Below are 15,130 nucleotides of genomic sequence, written 5' to 3'. Positions count from 1 at the left end.
AAGTGATATATTTGTACTTTTTTGATGCCGGATCTCACTTAAATGTATGTAAACGATGTCCGGATCCATCATCCGACCCATCGTTGGTTAGGTAATCAAGAGGCCTTTCCAACGAGTTCATAACATTGAAGATCTGGCAACCCTGTCTCGAGTTATGACCACTTAAGTGATATTTATGTACTTTTTTGATGCCGGATCTCACTTAAATGTATGTAAACGATGTCCGGATCCATCATCCGACCCATCGTTGGTTAGGTAATCAAGAGACCTTTCCAACGAGTCCACAACATTGAAGATCTGGCAACCCTGTCTCGAGTTATGACCGCTTAAGTTATATATTTGTACTTTTTTGATGCCGGATCTCACTTAACACTTAACTTTTTTTTTCGCGTGTATAAAAAAATTCGCCAAAAATTCCGCGGAGGCAGTCGTTTTAAAAAAAAGGTGGAACGATGTTTTCGGTCGCAGAAATTACAGATTTGTTCAAATCAAGTTCTGCAAAATTTTAGGATCATCTAGACATTCTTACAAATCACTGGAAACAAGAATCGTCCCGATTGGTTGAGTAATACCCGAGAACCAGAGAGTTGAAGTTACCGTTCCACCTTTTTTGGGAGGCTTGGGCGTCCGTGTAAGTTGGACATGCGTTGGGCGTTCCAGTGTTAAATGTATGTAAACGATGTCTGGATCCATCATCCGACCCATCGTTAGTTAGGTAATTGAAAGACCTTACCAACGAGTCCACAACATTGATGACCTGGCAACCCTGTCTCGAGTTATGACCTCTTGAGTCATATCTGTGTACTTATTTTTCTGGATCTAAAAAACATAGCTGAAATATGTGTCCAAACCACTCATATTACCCATTGTTGGTAAAAAGTGAGGAAGGCATCAACCACATAGGTGGATCAAGTTAGTTTTAAAGTTAAAACATACCGTTTATGACACATTCTCCGGACTGGTATATCAGTGCGATAATTTTTAAACTTGATTAAATGGCAAAATAGATGCTGTTACTGGATTCAATATAGTTTAAACAAACTTTTAAAAACTTTCAATGAATGAAACTCCACATTTGACGTAAGTGAAGTGTAAGCCGATATATCATTTAAAAAAAAAACACCTCAAATGCACCTTTAGAAACCCGAAATATCTATGGTGGTCGGAACCAGTTTCTCCAAGTCTGATTTGAATAGGATTAATTTTGGAATTGTTAAATTTTTCGCAAAGATTCCGCATTAAAAAAAATCCTAGGGTTAGGTCGTTAGCTCAGTCCAGGTGCAGGAGTCGTCTCCCTGGTCTCCTGTCTCGGTGGAGTCGCTGGTAGGCAGTTGGACTCACAATCCGAACTTGATTTGATTTGATTTTTTCAAGACTCTGGCAGCCAAATTCAACCAAACTTTGGGAAAATTCACATTACGGTCAGCCAAACAAGAGGCATTGTCTTTTGGTATTCGTTACCAGCAACTATTATGAGTTTTAAGCATAGTATATAAGAAAAAACACAATCGTTTATACCAGCGATTCTCAACCTTCTTCTAGGCTGTTACCCCCTGCCATGAAAATCAAGTAGGCCCCGTTGAGATTCGCTGGTTTAGACTAATTAGTTAGGGAATGAGAGCAACATAAAAATACCAAGAAGCTTTTACGAAAATCAACTCACTCAGTTAGAAACATTAAAACATTCTAAAGACTTGATGTCTTATGTTTCTAAATTGAATAAATAAATAAATAAACAAATGATGGCGCGTGACAAAACGTCTTCTAACTAAATTTTCTTTGGCCAGTTGTCGCGTTTGCAGGGTGTGACAAGATAACATGACCTGATCACAAAAAAAAATGACCTGATCACAACTACTCTCAATATTCTCTCAAGAATGAAATCAAATTGTGGGGATCTGTGAAGGTTAAATGGTGAGCCATTGAAAGCTACACAAAATTGCGTTATTTACTCAATTTGGCACAAAATACACGTGTGAAATGATAGCACGAGCAAGACGACTGGTTTGATAGACACACATTAAAGCCACTGCACTGCAAATAATACTTAAAGTTTAATAGTCTAATATTTATAAAAATTACCTAATCAATCAAAAATATGCCGATTTTTTATTAAGTTTTTCTGTGAAACTTCGGATAGAAACTTGATTGCTTACTTTCATTAAGCTATCTTTTACTTAATATCGGTAGAAAACACTTTCTAGAATCTGTTATTGAACGTCAACAATGAAATTACAATCAAATGAGAATGAATAAAACAATTTAACGATTTGTTTCGCATTTTCCCGTTCAAAATTATAGACTTTTCGTTCCATTGTTCAATGGAGAACGTTTATTTTTTCGCTGAATTTAATATTTCTTTCAATACGTTCAAATTTTTATTGCTTGTTATTCATTTAGCTAGATGGATAGCATAACTTATGTAGTAAATTTTGTGATCAACAAAGAATCCTTTTTTTGTCCTCATACGAAAAGCGTCCTCCAAGGAGACAACCCAATTATAGGATTTTCCGACGGATTTGATCCAAAAAGGAAAATTTTGCCTTAAATTGTCAACATCACAGGAATTTATAGTAAATATCACTAGCAAAATTGATCTGTCTTGAAAGGTTAATGATAGTACGACAAAAAGTAACAACCTATAAATATTTTTTGGTTAAATTAACTTCACGTTAAGAAAAATTTAACTTAATAGTGTTTTTTTATGTCAAACTTCCATATTAAGTTGTAAAAATATGATCTGTAAAGTTTCATGTATCAAATATTTGCTTAAAACTTTTTTCTATTCTTATGCCAATAACATTAATTATTTTTTTATTAGCAAAAACGATTGAAAACTTTGGGTTAAAACAGATGTACCACAGAGTAATCGGTGGATGTACGGACAGTTATTTCATCTATGATTTTGATTTTTAAATCAGATCTAATAGTTGCAGATAGTTGCATATTTGGATGATTTAATGACAGGTTCTTGAATAGGACAGTTTCTGGCGACGAAAAAATTATATGAGTTGGAAATTTAATGAGATTTTAGGTACTTTTAATCTTACAAAGTCTGAAAAAACACGAAATTTTAAAACTTTTTTTCGTAAAATCGCGATAACTCGTGATTTTCGTAAGCAAACTTCTTATGTCTTTACATCAAAATTTTTGTGTTTTTTTACAGCTTTGCAGAACATTGTTATACTCTTAAATAATATCCCTGCAAAATTAGAAAAAAACACGAAATTTTGAATTGAAAAATTTTGTTTTAAATGAAAACAATACTTTTCTGGGTCAATGTAGATTCGAAAAGAACATTAAATTTCCCTTAAAATGACATGTCATCAAATCGGGCGTCCAATGTTACATAAAAGTCCCTTTGAAACCAAATTTCTATCTCATCACCGTTTCAGGCTACAAATTATTGAAAACACCTCTTTTTTCGCATGTTCAAAAATGAAAGGGGTCGTACCGCCCCTCCGTCACGAGATATCAAAAAACGAACCTCACAGATTCGTGATCAGGGACAAAAGTTACCCCTTAGGACAAAGTTTCACGCAAATTGAAGAGGGGTCGGGGCAACTTTTCCCGATTTCGTGTGAGTTGGTAGAGAATTACCCACATAAAATTTCCCATAAAGTGATATGTCCTAAAAAAATTGCAGTTGAGTAACGAAAAATAGCAAAATTTTTGACACTATTATCGTATTTTTTCTTTTCGATGCAAAATACTCTGAGTAAGCGATCAAATCGAACATTCAATTTTACATGAAAGTCTCTTGGACACCAAATTTTTAAACCATCAACATTTCAAGTTGCAAATTGTTGAAAATCATGTCTTTCCTGAATAAAAAAAATGGAAGGGGTCGTACCGCCACTCCGCCATGAAATATCGCAAAATGGAGCTCGGATACCTAATCAGGGACAAAAATTACCCCTTAGGAAAAAGTTTCACGCAAATCGAAGAGGGTCGGGGCATCTTTTTACGATTTTACACACGAGAGTTGGCGGAGAATTACCCATTGACAATTATGTTTTCAATCAAGTTTATGTTTCCTTTCGTTTCGATAAACAACAAAAAGATAAAAACGGAATAGTATGTTGTTTTGTGTGTTTTTACACTACTACCTTTTTTATAACAGTCAAAAACAAGTCAGCTAACTTTTACTGTCAATGTGTTTTACTGATTTCACCATGCTTTTTGAGACACTCTTGCTTTGTTCAAACTCTCGCAGTTGGTTGCATCCATCTAGGCGTTTACCGGTCCATGCATCGAATCGTTCCACGCATGAGGGAAAGAAAATCACGTGCTTCGGATGAACACGTTTTAGCCGGCTACGAATGAACACCATCATATGTATTAAAATTTTAAGTCATGCTTGAATTTGGTCGCAATCGCGTGCAAACAAATTCCGTTACAACTTGAAGCCAAACAGTGAAGGTTCTGTTACATATCCTTCGGGCAGGGCGATTTGATTGATATTACACAATGGTGGCTGCGATAGATGGATAGCCAACGGTGACGACGACGTCGGTGGAATAAAATTTATTGCCTTCAATTTCAACAGCCAACCGCGGCATCATGTTGGGTACGCACTGGTAAACTCTGTGTTTGTAGTCAAGCACAGGCAATGGTTGAATGGTAGTAGCGAATCAAATTCGGAACTTGTTGTAAACTTCAAGCTAGGAAAATAGACATGGAAAAGAGCAGAACCAACCGGGCAATGTTTGGAAAAAGTGCCGCGGAGAATTCGGTCTGCTGCGAGAGACTTTTGCTCTTTGTTTCACGGATTTTACACGCGGAAAATGTGGAATAATTGCTCAACAAATTCGGATGAACTAACCCGTCATGACTGGGGTTATTCCCGGCGGGTTTTTATGCTGAAAAAGTGTTTTTATTTCGAGTCAGAAATATGCGTGACATTTCAGGTACTTTTTGCTCCAGTTTTCATTTTTGTTTGCTGTGTGTCATTTGTACAATCTCCTTTGCGTTTTAACTTGGCCAGTGTACACAGATTTGCTCACGGGCAGGAGTACGAGGTTCGGTGTCGGGACCACATTTTTTTATGATTAGCCCGCTGTCTAATTAAAAAGTACAAAATAAACGCATCAGTAGCCGCCGGGCATATGTCGCTTCACGAGACAGACAACGTAAATTCTTTGACTGTGCTGCGAACAAGTTAGGCAAGGTCGAATGTACATGATTATATGCGGATTTCGTGAAGCTATGAATCATGTTTTGCTCAATTAGATGTACTTTTGTGAAAATTCGGACAGAACGGTGGAGTCAAGTAGCAACGATGTGACAAAACATAAACGAAACCAATCGCTCTGCAACTCACAGGACCCCATTTGATATTTTTGCATTTTTTTCACCCTGTAAAAAAATCTACAATAAATTATGTAACGTGTTTCTGAATCTTTTCGTTCTCATCAATAAAGAAAAACCAATATTCACTACACTATTATATATTTAATGATTCAGTTCAATTCAAACTGGATAAACAAAGTCACTGAATACCAAAGATAACTTCAAAAAGGAGAATGGGCAAATTTGTATGGGAGCTGGTCCAAGGATGTACACGAACGGGACCAACTTTTTTCGAAAGATCTCGCCGAGACATGAAAAAAAGTCTTCTGGACCAACTCTCTAAACCCCGGGGTTCAAAAGTTACAAGTTGTTGAAGTTTGAGCATTTTGGGTTAAAATGTACAAAAAATCGTATTTTTGCTATTTCTAAAATCATTCATAAAATCTCTGTTTCATTATGGATTTCGATTTTCTTGACTTCTTTCGACGCGTATCAGCAAAAACTATGAGTTCTGATATGTCTTAGCATGATTGAAACATGATTTATCTTGTTTTTATCTGTTTGAACCGTTTGTGCAAGAGGCATCCCATAGAAACAAGTCGAAACTTCAAGGTTTTGAAACCGGATCCGACCCAGACTGCTTCAGTGAGTATGGAAAGCTTCAGTGCAATGTTGTAACAACTTATTGGGATGGTCTGAGTCATCCGAGAACTCCTTGGAGTTAAGACCGGTGAGTCTACCGCCGTAACAAACAAGATGTCGGCGGTTTTTGACCACGGATCATACCCGCATGGCTTCAGTGAGTATGGTAGACTACTATGCTGATGTGTTGGAGTGTCCTGAGTTCTCCTAGGACTCCCTGGAGTTAAGATCTGTGGGTCTACTACCGTAACAAGCAAAATGTCGACCGGTTTTGACAACGGAACATACCCGCATAGCTTCAGTGAGTGTGGTAGACTACTTTGCTAATGTGTTGGGATGACCTGGGTCATCCAAGGACTCCCTGGAGTTATGATCTGTGGAGCTATAGCCGTAACAAGCTAGAGGTCAACGGTTTTTGACCCCGGAACATACCCGCATAGCTTCAGTCAGTATGGTAGATTGCTTTTTTAATGTGTTCGGATGTCTCTGGTCATCCTAGGACTCCCTGGAGTTATGATCTGTAGGTCTACGGCTATTACAAGGACTCCCTGGAATGGTCCAGAACATCCCAACATAACAGCAATACAGTCTGCCATACTCACTGAATCTTTGCGGTTATGATGCGCGGTTAAAAATCATCGACCTTTGTCTTGTTACAGTGACCCAAATATCTAAACTCTAGGGAGTCCTAGGATGACCAAAGACATCCCAACACATTAACAAAGCAGTCTACCATACTGACTAAAGCTATGCGGGTATGTTCCGGATGACCCAGGACATCCTAACACATTAGCAAAGTAGTCTACCACACTCACTGAAGCTATGCGGGTATGTTCCGTTGTCAAAACCGGTCGACATTTTGCTTGTTACGGTAGTAGACCCACAGATCTTAACTCCAGGGAGTTCTAGGAGAACCCAGGACACTCCAACACATCAGCATAGTAGTCTACCATACTCACTGAAGCCATGCGGGTATGATCCGTGGTCAAAAACCGCCGACATCTTGCTTGTTAAAGCGGTAGACTCACCGGTCTTAACTCCAAGGAGTTCTCGGATGACTCAGACCATCCCAATAAGTTGTTACAACATTGCACTGAAGCTTTCCATACTCACTGAAGCAGTCTGGGTCGGATCCGGTTTCAAAACCTTGAAGTTTCGACTTGTTTCTATGGGATGCCTCTTGCACAAACGGTTCAAACAGATAAAAACAAGATAAATCATGTTTCAATCATGCTAAGACATATCAGAACTCATAGTTTTTGCTGATACGCGTCGAAAGAAGTCAAGAAAATCGAAATCCATAATGAAACAGAGATTTTATGAATGATTTTAGAAATAGCAAAAATACGATTTTTTGTACATTTTAACCCAAAATGCTCAAACTTCAACAACTTGTAACTTTTGAACCCCGGGGTTTAGAGAGTTGGTCCAGAAGACTTTTTTTCATGTCTCGGCGAGATCTTTCGAAAAAAGTTGGTCCCGTTCGTGTACATCCTTGGACCAAATTTGCCCATTCTCCTTTCTTTTTTTCCTGTAACGTTCTTGTGAATGATCAAGTCTGAATTCAAGTATTTGGAAAAGTTATACCCTTACCTTAAAAAAAAAACTTTAAAGGGTCGGTATAACACAAAATCCATTTCATATTAATTTTACTTGGTTTGCAATCAAAAGCAATCTGTTGTTCTCAAATTTGTTAAGTGAACTCTGTATTTCAATAAAATTATGCTCTGTAGAGAACCACATAACCGGGACCGTGGTGTAAGGGTAAGCGTGATTGCCTCTCACCCACTCGGCGTGGGTTCGATCCCAAAGGTCCTGGTGGCATTTTTCGAGACGAGATTTGTTTGATCTCGTCTTCCGTCGAACGGGAAGTAAATGTTGGCCCCGGTCTCCCTGGGTCCTGTCTCGGTGGAGTCGCTGGGAGGCAATTGGACTACCAATTCAAAGGTCGAAATCCCGGGGTGGATGGAAGCTAAGGTGTAAAAAGAGGTTTGCAATTGCCTCAACAATCAAGCCTCCGAACACCTAGTTTCGAGTAGGAATCTCGCAATCGAGAACGGCAAGGCAACCCGGTCGGAAAAAAATCTGGTAAATTTGAGTGTCTGGCGCAGGCGGACGTTTGTCGTGCAGTTCAGACACACTTGGCACATTTCTTTTAGCCAGGTTTTGCGTGACGCCCGACGAAGCTGGCGAAAATCTGGCGGGATAACTCACAGCTGTCTGGCACAAAAACCAATCGGTTCAATCGGTTGAACCGTGCACGACCGGTTTGTTGCATATTCGCCAGAATTCTGGCAACATTCTTGGGCCAGTCGGGGGAAAAATCTGCCAGACGTCTTGCGCAGCTAAGTGCAGCGCCCAAGACAAAACGCATTAATGCTGTAGAGCGAATAATTTGATTTTTTTTTTAGAGAACCACAAGATCGACAAGTTTGGGTAATGCCTTAAACGCCATACTCTCCTAAATTTTCCAGTTTTGTTTGACATTGAATCCATAAAAGTAAGGTTGATCCACATTGCTGAATGAAATTCAAACACACACTCTCATTCACAAGAAATACGCATTAAATGATCTACCGCAAATACGACTCCATTTGGGCGATTACGCAAAACTTGACCCAACCAAAAGTGACATGTCAACGTAAGCCCCGTTAATCTTTAAAAAAATCCCGACCTGTTACCATTGATCTACTTAAAAACTGCCCGCTGCAGGCCGTTTTCGACCGTGTTCAAGGTCTAGGGTGGCAGGACCGTATTAGGAGGTCGCCAATGTGACAATCTAATTAATTTTCGGCCGATGGCAACTTGATTGACACTTGGACTTGACTTTTGTTTTGTTTTGAGATTCGATCGATGCGAATCCCATCAATGGCTCTTGGTTGCAGCAGCAGCAGCTATTCTTGTGCCCGTGAGCCTTGAAATCTAATCCCAAGATTTCGACGAAGGCCTTGGAGTTTGGGTGGCGGCTTGGACAGAACGGTGCTGCTGTCAACGGTCATATCATTAATCTAAATTATTTCTCGATTTTGGAGCTTTGATTGGAATCAATTAGTTTGTCACGATTCGTGGAAGTCGTCCTTACATCGGGGGGTCCGAGAGATTCGAAAGTTATTAACTTGTTTTAATATATGCTACAGATAATGTGTGTTTACTAGATTGGTTAAAATTTCACTTTTTGCCATCCATTATTGGGCTGTATTGTATGGGTAACTGTGCCTAAATCTCAAATATGAGCTACTTTTTACATACGATTTTGTATGAGGAAAGTAACTTTTTTCAGTTTTCTCCGTTTTTAAGTATATTAGCCATCGTCAATTTGGTCAACTTTTTGTTTTTTTATAAGCATTGACGTTTTGTGCTTTCTGTATTTCAACCAATAGTATTGTTTTATATCCACTGCTGAAATAATCAGCTTCAATTTTCTTTTGTACTGTTAGGAGTTCACCCAGTTTTGTGACCTCAACTTTCCACAAGACACATTCACCGCACCGTTAGATAATTTTACCTTTAAGACCCAGATAACGTGCCCATTTTGTTATGACCGCGGACATTCACCTTGTTTCAAGCTTTTCTAGTGCCTTGTTGTAAGAAATCATGTTGCCATTAAGTTTCAAATCACGAAGAATGTTGGTTTCACCTTCTTTTTTCGTTGAGATCAATTGCACCACGGAATGCAATTTGTGCAAAAAAAAAGTCTTAAAAATGCTAGTCCTAGTAGAAGGAATTTGCAAGTCCCCTCCCACCTTAAGATGCGACTAATGCAATCTCGAATAAAAACGCGCCTCGCGAGACAGCTCATATTCATCAGCATAATTACTCACCTGCTCAAGTGAATGTCTGCACTAGAAGAAGCATCGTAAATTTTTACCTTTATTACTAATGAGAAAAACACAAACCATTTTAACTATAAAGTGCGAAACTGCCAAATCATTTGCCTAACGACGCACGCCTTAATGGGAGCGTCCTTTTTTTTTTGCTCGACTAGCTCGTCGAAATTGGCCTTGACCTGAGGATGTTGCGTCATTTGGAAGGGGAGGTTGACAAGTTTAAGCGATGTGATATAATTAGTGGTTATGATAGTTAGAGCTGGGATAACATTCTTGAAAGAAAAAAAAATAGAAAAATGATTAAATAAAAACAAAAATACTGAAATAAATCAAACAAGTCAAAATATTAACATTGAAATTACAAGCCAAGCATTTTACACTAGTTCAGTAGTTTTACAATCATTAGTTTTCAAAAAATGTAAGATTTGACGAAAATAAAATTTTGGCGATAAAAAACTTTTTTGGTACTGTACGTCGAAAATTTCAAAAATTCTAAAGATTTTTTAATAAACGAAACCTGCTGAAAATTGATTTCAGGTGATTGCACTCAAACTTCCATTGAAATTTTGAAGGTTTTTGAAAAAATATGTTTGTTGTCCCCTGATTTTTGGAACCGATTTTGAAGGGAAGGGGACATAAACTTTAAATAAAATTTGTACCAACCTAACTTGTTACATTATCAAATACAGCATTGAAACAGTTCAATTTAAATAATTATTCTATTTTATTGTAAGTCTTTTGTAAATATCTTTTCAGGCAATATTTTTTTATATTGAAGATTTCTGGTGTTTCGAATATACTCAAAGATTTGTAACAAAAATATCAGTAAATCAGACTCTGGTTGATGTGCTCCGTTAAACTAACCGCTCGGAAATTTCTTATCATACCAGAGCATTTAGCAAATCCACAGAAGAATTAAGTTTTTGTTTCCCCTTAACCACCCCCATCAGACGTTCTTGTGGCTAGCTTAAAATGTTTTCTTGTTCATCCAGCACCACCTTCCGAAAGCTTCGCATGTCGTGTGGCTTTAGAAAAGTTGAAGCTTTACCGCCCGGTCTAAGTTTGCTCCAAGGACACGTTGTCAGTTGGCTGGGTCGGGTGGTCTCATTAAAGCTGTTGGTATGCCTTTCGGCAGTGTGTTTAAACTTATTTTTACCTTAAATTCCTGCAATTAAAGCTGTGTAATTAGACAGGCATGATATTTGAATTATTGCAGAGTCACATAAACTTTAATGTTTGCTTAAATTAATTGAATTAAACGGTGGTTATATAACATTCAGACGATTAATTCACGTGACCTCCCAATTGGAAAGGGATCAAATTAAAATAAGCTTAATTTGCGAATGTAAATGATGGCATAATTACTGCGTACTCGTCGGAAAATCCAATTATCACCAGTGAGTTCATGCTAATTTTGACAAGCTCTCATGCTGTTTTAAATGTGTTATATGAGATTAACTGCATTTGCGAAAGTTCTACGAACAGATTAATTTGGGGGTTCGCTGGAATTATTTGTCAGGAAGGCTAATTTCCCAAATTGGTTGTAGATGATGGAATAACGCGTGGAGTAACCCAAAATTGTGACAACTTCGTTACCACATTTTGCCCGAAAAATCAAATTCAATTAAGTTCTTATGTTTAGCTGTGACATGCTGCTGGGGATAATGTTTGAAGGATTAATATATCCATCGTGGTCGGTTTATGGAGCCAATTTGCGGCAAATAGCGCAACTTGCTCTCGCGCGTTTATTACGCCACCATGACAAAGATCTTTTTCTGCTTTGGTGTACGGAAAAAATGTGACCAGTGGTTATTTAGCGTGAATATTGCGAACCAGGTGCCACCGAAACAAAACAAAATAATAACACTGTATCAATCATTACCGGGCGTATAAAATGATTGGATCTAGTTTGATGAAACATTAGAGATAGAATATGCGTAGCACAGCTCCGATGCCAATTATTGATTTTGATTGAGGATTGTAAAGTTTGATTTTTTTTTCAAATTGTATTGTTCGTACATTGAACAACATTGAATGTACCGTGAACCGGGGTGACATTGATAGGATTTCAATTAATTTTTAGAATATTTTCCAATTGTTATTTTTAAAACACAAGGTCCATGCACAATTTATGGAAAAAAGATTTTTCCATTGTGCTTAAACAAATAGTTGCGTTGAAAATTCTCATTTTGAAATCCGGGGTGACTTTGCAGTCATAGTTTTTCTTGTTAAAATCAGATTTAAAATGTTGAAATTATATTTTTAGGTCAAATGTACTATCACTAAGGTTGCTGATTTGGTTTTAAGACAAAAACTCAAAGTTTATATTTTGTTAACTAAGTTTGTAAGATTACATAACAGATTAGATACCGTCATCAGGGGTGACATTGGGTCTGCGGGGTGAGGTTGGGTCATACAAAAATGGTGAAATTTGTATGACCCAATCTCACCCTTCAGACCCTATGTCACCCCTGATGATGGTAATACATAGTATTTACAATTTACAAACTTAATTTACCTTCTTCTAGTGAAAAAAAAAATGCATTTCGTTTTCAGATTCAAAATCTTTCTAAGTGATCATGACACTTTGAGAATAATAAAAAAAAACTACTCACCAACATTTTGTTAATGAAAGCTAAGGCCGTTGCAAATATTTTTCAAAGTTTATGACGTTGATCCCTTATCTATCACGGCCATACCATACTGTACGTGTTTTATTTATACTCTGCATTTTGAGAGAAAATCACAATCCTATCAAAGTTACCCCGACTATCAAAGGCAAAGTTACCCCGACTATGTCTGAGCAAGTGTGACATTGCATGTTATAAGTATAGGAAAAGCGTGACAAAGGGGGGGGGAGGGGGGTAAATTTTGGCTGATTTTTGCGTGACGTACTTTATGGATGAAGCCTAAGCCTTTTAAGGAACAATTGTTTGACAGCCGAAAAATTTAGCCTAATGTTTGAAAATGTCGTATGAAAACTAAAAATGGCATTTTTACAGTTTTTAGAGTCTGGACCAAAGAGCCTATGTCTGTAAATATTTTTATCGAATTCCTCTACGTAACATACTAAAATATGGGAGATGTTAATTAGATCATGATCATGTTTTTCTGAAATTAAAAACCAGTTTTTTCGACGCGCCGCGCACAGACCGGAAAAATTACGGAAACGGGGAAAATCATCATAATGAACATCTCCCATATTTGAGTATGTTACGTAAAATTTCCCATGGAATTTGATATAAATATTTTCAGACACAGGCTCTTGAATCCAGTTAAGACGCTTTTTTAAGTTTTAATATGACATTTTAAAATGTTAGGCTGGTTTTTTCTGCCATCAACTTATTTTTCCTTGAATGGCCAACTAACCACCAAAAATTCTTCTCTACAGTTACGATCAAACGTAAACTGTTCATGATCCTAATTGACTTTGCTTTCTTCGTAACAAATTGCTCCCAATTTGACCCCCACCGATCGATATCTCGTATTATTTTGCTACCTTTTCCGCTCCACGCCTCGATCTACGATCTTGTCGTCGTTGCCTTCGCCACCGCCATCATCACCGCGATCATTTCATTAACGACATCGCGAATTTCGTCGCCTAGTAATACTCCCAGGTCGCGCCCGCGTTCGTTTCGAGGGGGTCCTAAACAACTCCCCAACCGCCAAAGTCGTCGTCGGCGACAGTCTATAAAGCTAGGTACTGCCATCGGCCCATCGCTCAGTGTTCAGTTTGTCGCGGAACGCGGATCAATTCCTTCTTCACGCGCGCACAGTTCGTCGTGCGTAACTTTAACTCGAAGAGGAGGAGGTATTCCGGCAGTGTAACATCCACGTGGCCACAGGTCAGTTGCCGGTCCGGGCCAAGTTCCTGACCGAAGACTTGGGCATCAATTACCCGCGTGCAGCAGCAACAACAACTGCAGTGTCTTCAGCTACAGTAAAACCTCGATGGATTGACAATGACTGTTGCTAATTAAATGTTGAGGATTCAGTTAAAAGTTACAGTTTTGCGCATATAAGATTGATTTTATTAAACCAACGGGGATTAGCACAAAACGTGTCAACTGTTTTCACGACCGTTGTCTAACTAAAATAAGTTAAACAATAGTAACTGCAGTGTTACAAGTTTACTCAACTTAAGAAATGTCTAACCAGCAGGTTCTACTGTACTCCAAGGAGTAGGGGAAGTTCGTGTTGCGAGGAAGAAGCTCGGCAAAAACAGTGTGTACAAATTACCTGGCCAACTGCTGGCAACCCGGCGGGCACGGAGGGTGGGAGAAGGTGGTGTAGGACCAGGCCACAAGACCCCCAAGCTCAAGAGACCACTTTCATTTTCGTTCGACCAGTTGCCGCGTGCGGAGTGTGTGCAGAGCTCACAGAAGTGCCACGCCACAGTGCTGCGGGTTTGTGCTGTGCTTTGTAGTGTTTGGGTCTTGGCCAGCGTCACGTCACGTCACGCGTGACGGTGGTGGGTCTCGCGTAATATGCGCGCTTCAAGTGGTGGCCAAGTGAAGAAAACTCAAAACCGCGTGCTTCCCTCTTTCTCTTTCCAACAACAACAACGGACTGAACCGAATCGAGACCCTCTCTTGTTGCTGCTGCTGCTGCATTGCTGATTATTATTGTTATTGGTGTGTTGTGATGCCTGACTGTTGATAATCGGCGTTGGAGGATGGCACAGTGAAAAATGTGCTAACAGGACATGTGATAATCAAACTGGGTTATAAGGGAATACATCCGATTGAAAAAATAACAGCTCATATGGGTAAGAATCCATCCACTCCAAAAAAGATCAGCTAATTAAAATTTCAGCCAATTTCAATTTTATAAGGGGTTTTTATAACCTTTTTTCATTATTAAGCTTGAAGATTTTTAGTATTTCATTGAAAAATTACCACCTATGAGATCAAAATAATTATTTTTGAATTAACATGTCGAATTATTATGACCTTTTTATTTTCGATTCAGTTGGAATATTTTTACCATATGGAAGTAATGTTTAAAAAATACATTAAAAAACGATTAAATTATTATTTTCAAAAGCTGTTATTTATTGAATTATGGTGACTTTAACAGAAATGTTGAAATTCATTAAAATTGTTAAATTGAATATTAGGTATTCATTCAGGCCATTATAAATTATATCTAGTGTTTATCTCCTATACCTTCAATGGTTTTTTTCCAAAACATGAAGGGGCTAACAAAAATATAAATTTTCATTTCAATAAGATTAATTGACTGGTTGTAAACTTTTTAAAATACATTTTGCAGTTATTTTCAATCAATTAGGCTATTTTAAAACATTTTCGTGATTTTTAATTTCTGAACCACAGATCAGAAAAGGATATACTACCTGAATTCATCAT

The 15,130-nt window shown here is 38.1% G+C and overlaps 1 protein-coding gene across 6 annotated transcripts in view; it reads left to right on the top strand.

Annotated features, from left to right (window-relative positions):
- Positions 1-13,478: 13,478 nt before the first annotated feature.
- The window catches only part of LOC120423051 (serine-rich adhesin for platelets), a 62,609-nt gene continuing 60,957 nt past the window's right edge, over positions 13,479-15,130 (top strand). For 2 of the 6 annotated variants that reach the window (XM_052706493.1, XM_052706481.1), the window contains exon 1: positions 13,961-14,167. The gene's annotated coding sequence lies outside the window, so the exon portion shown is untranslated. Of the gene's footprint in view, positions 13,702-13,960; positions 14,168-15,130 lie in introns of those variants that run through there. The other 4 variants (XM_052706496.1, XM_052706488.1, XM_052706490.1 and 1 more) reach the window with 4 other exon arrangements.

Source organism: Culex pipiens, chromosome 1 (genome assembly GCF_016801865.2).
Source record: "Culex pipiens pallens isolate TS chromosome 1, TS_CPP_V2, whole genome shotgun sequence".
NCBI classification, from domain to species: Eukaryota; Metazoa; Arthropoda; class Insecta; order Diptera; family Culicidae; genus Culex; species Culex pipiens.
Note: the sequence above shows the minus strand (reverse complement) of the source record. Positions and strands in the feature narration are given on the sequence as shown.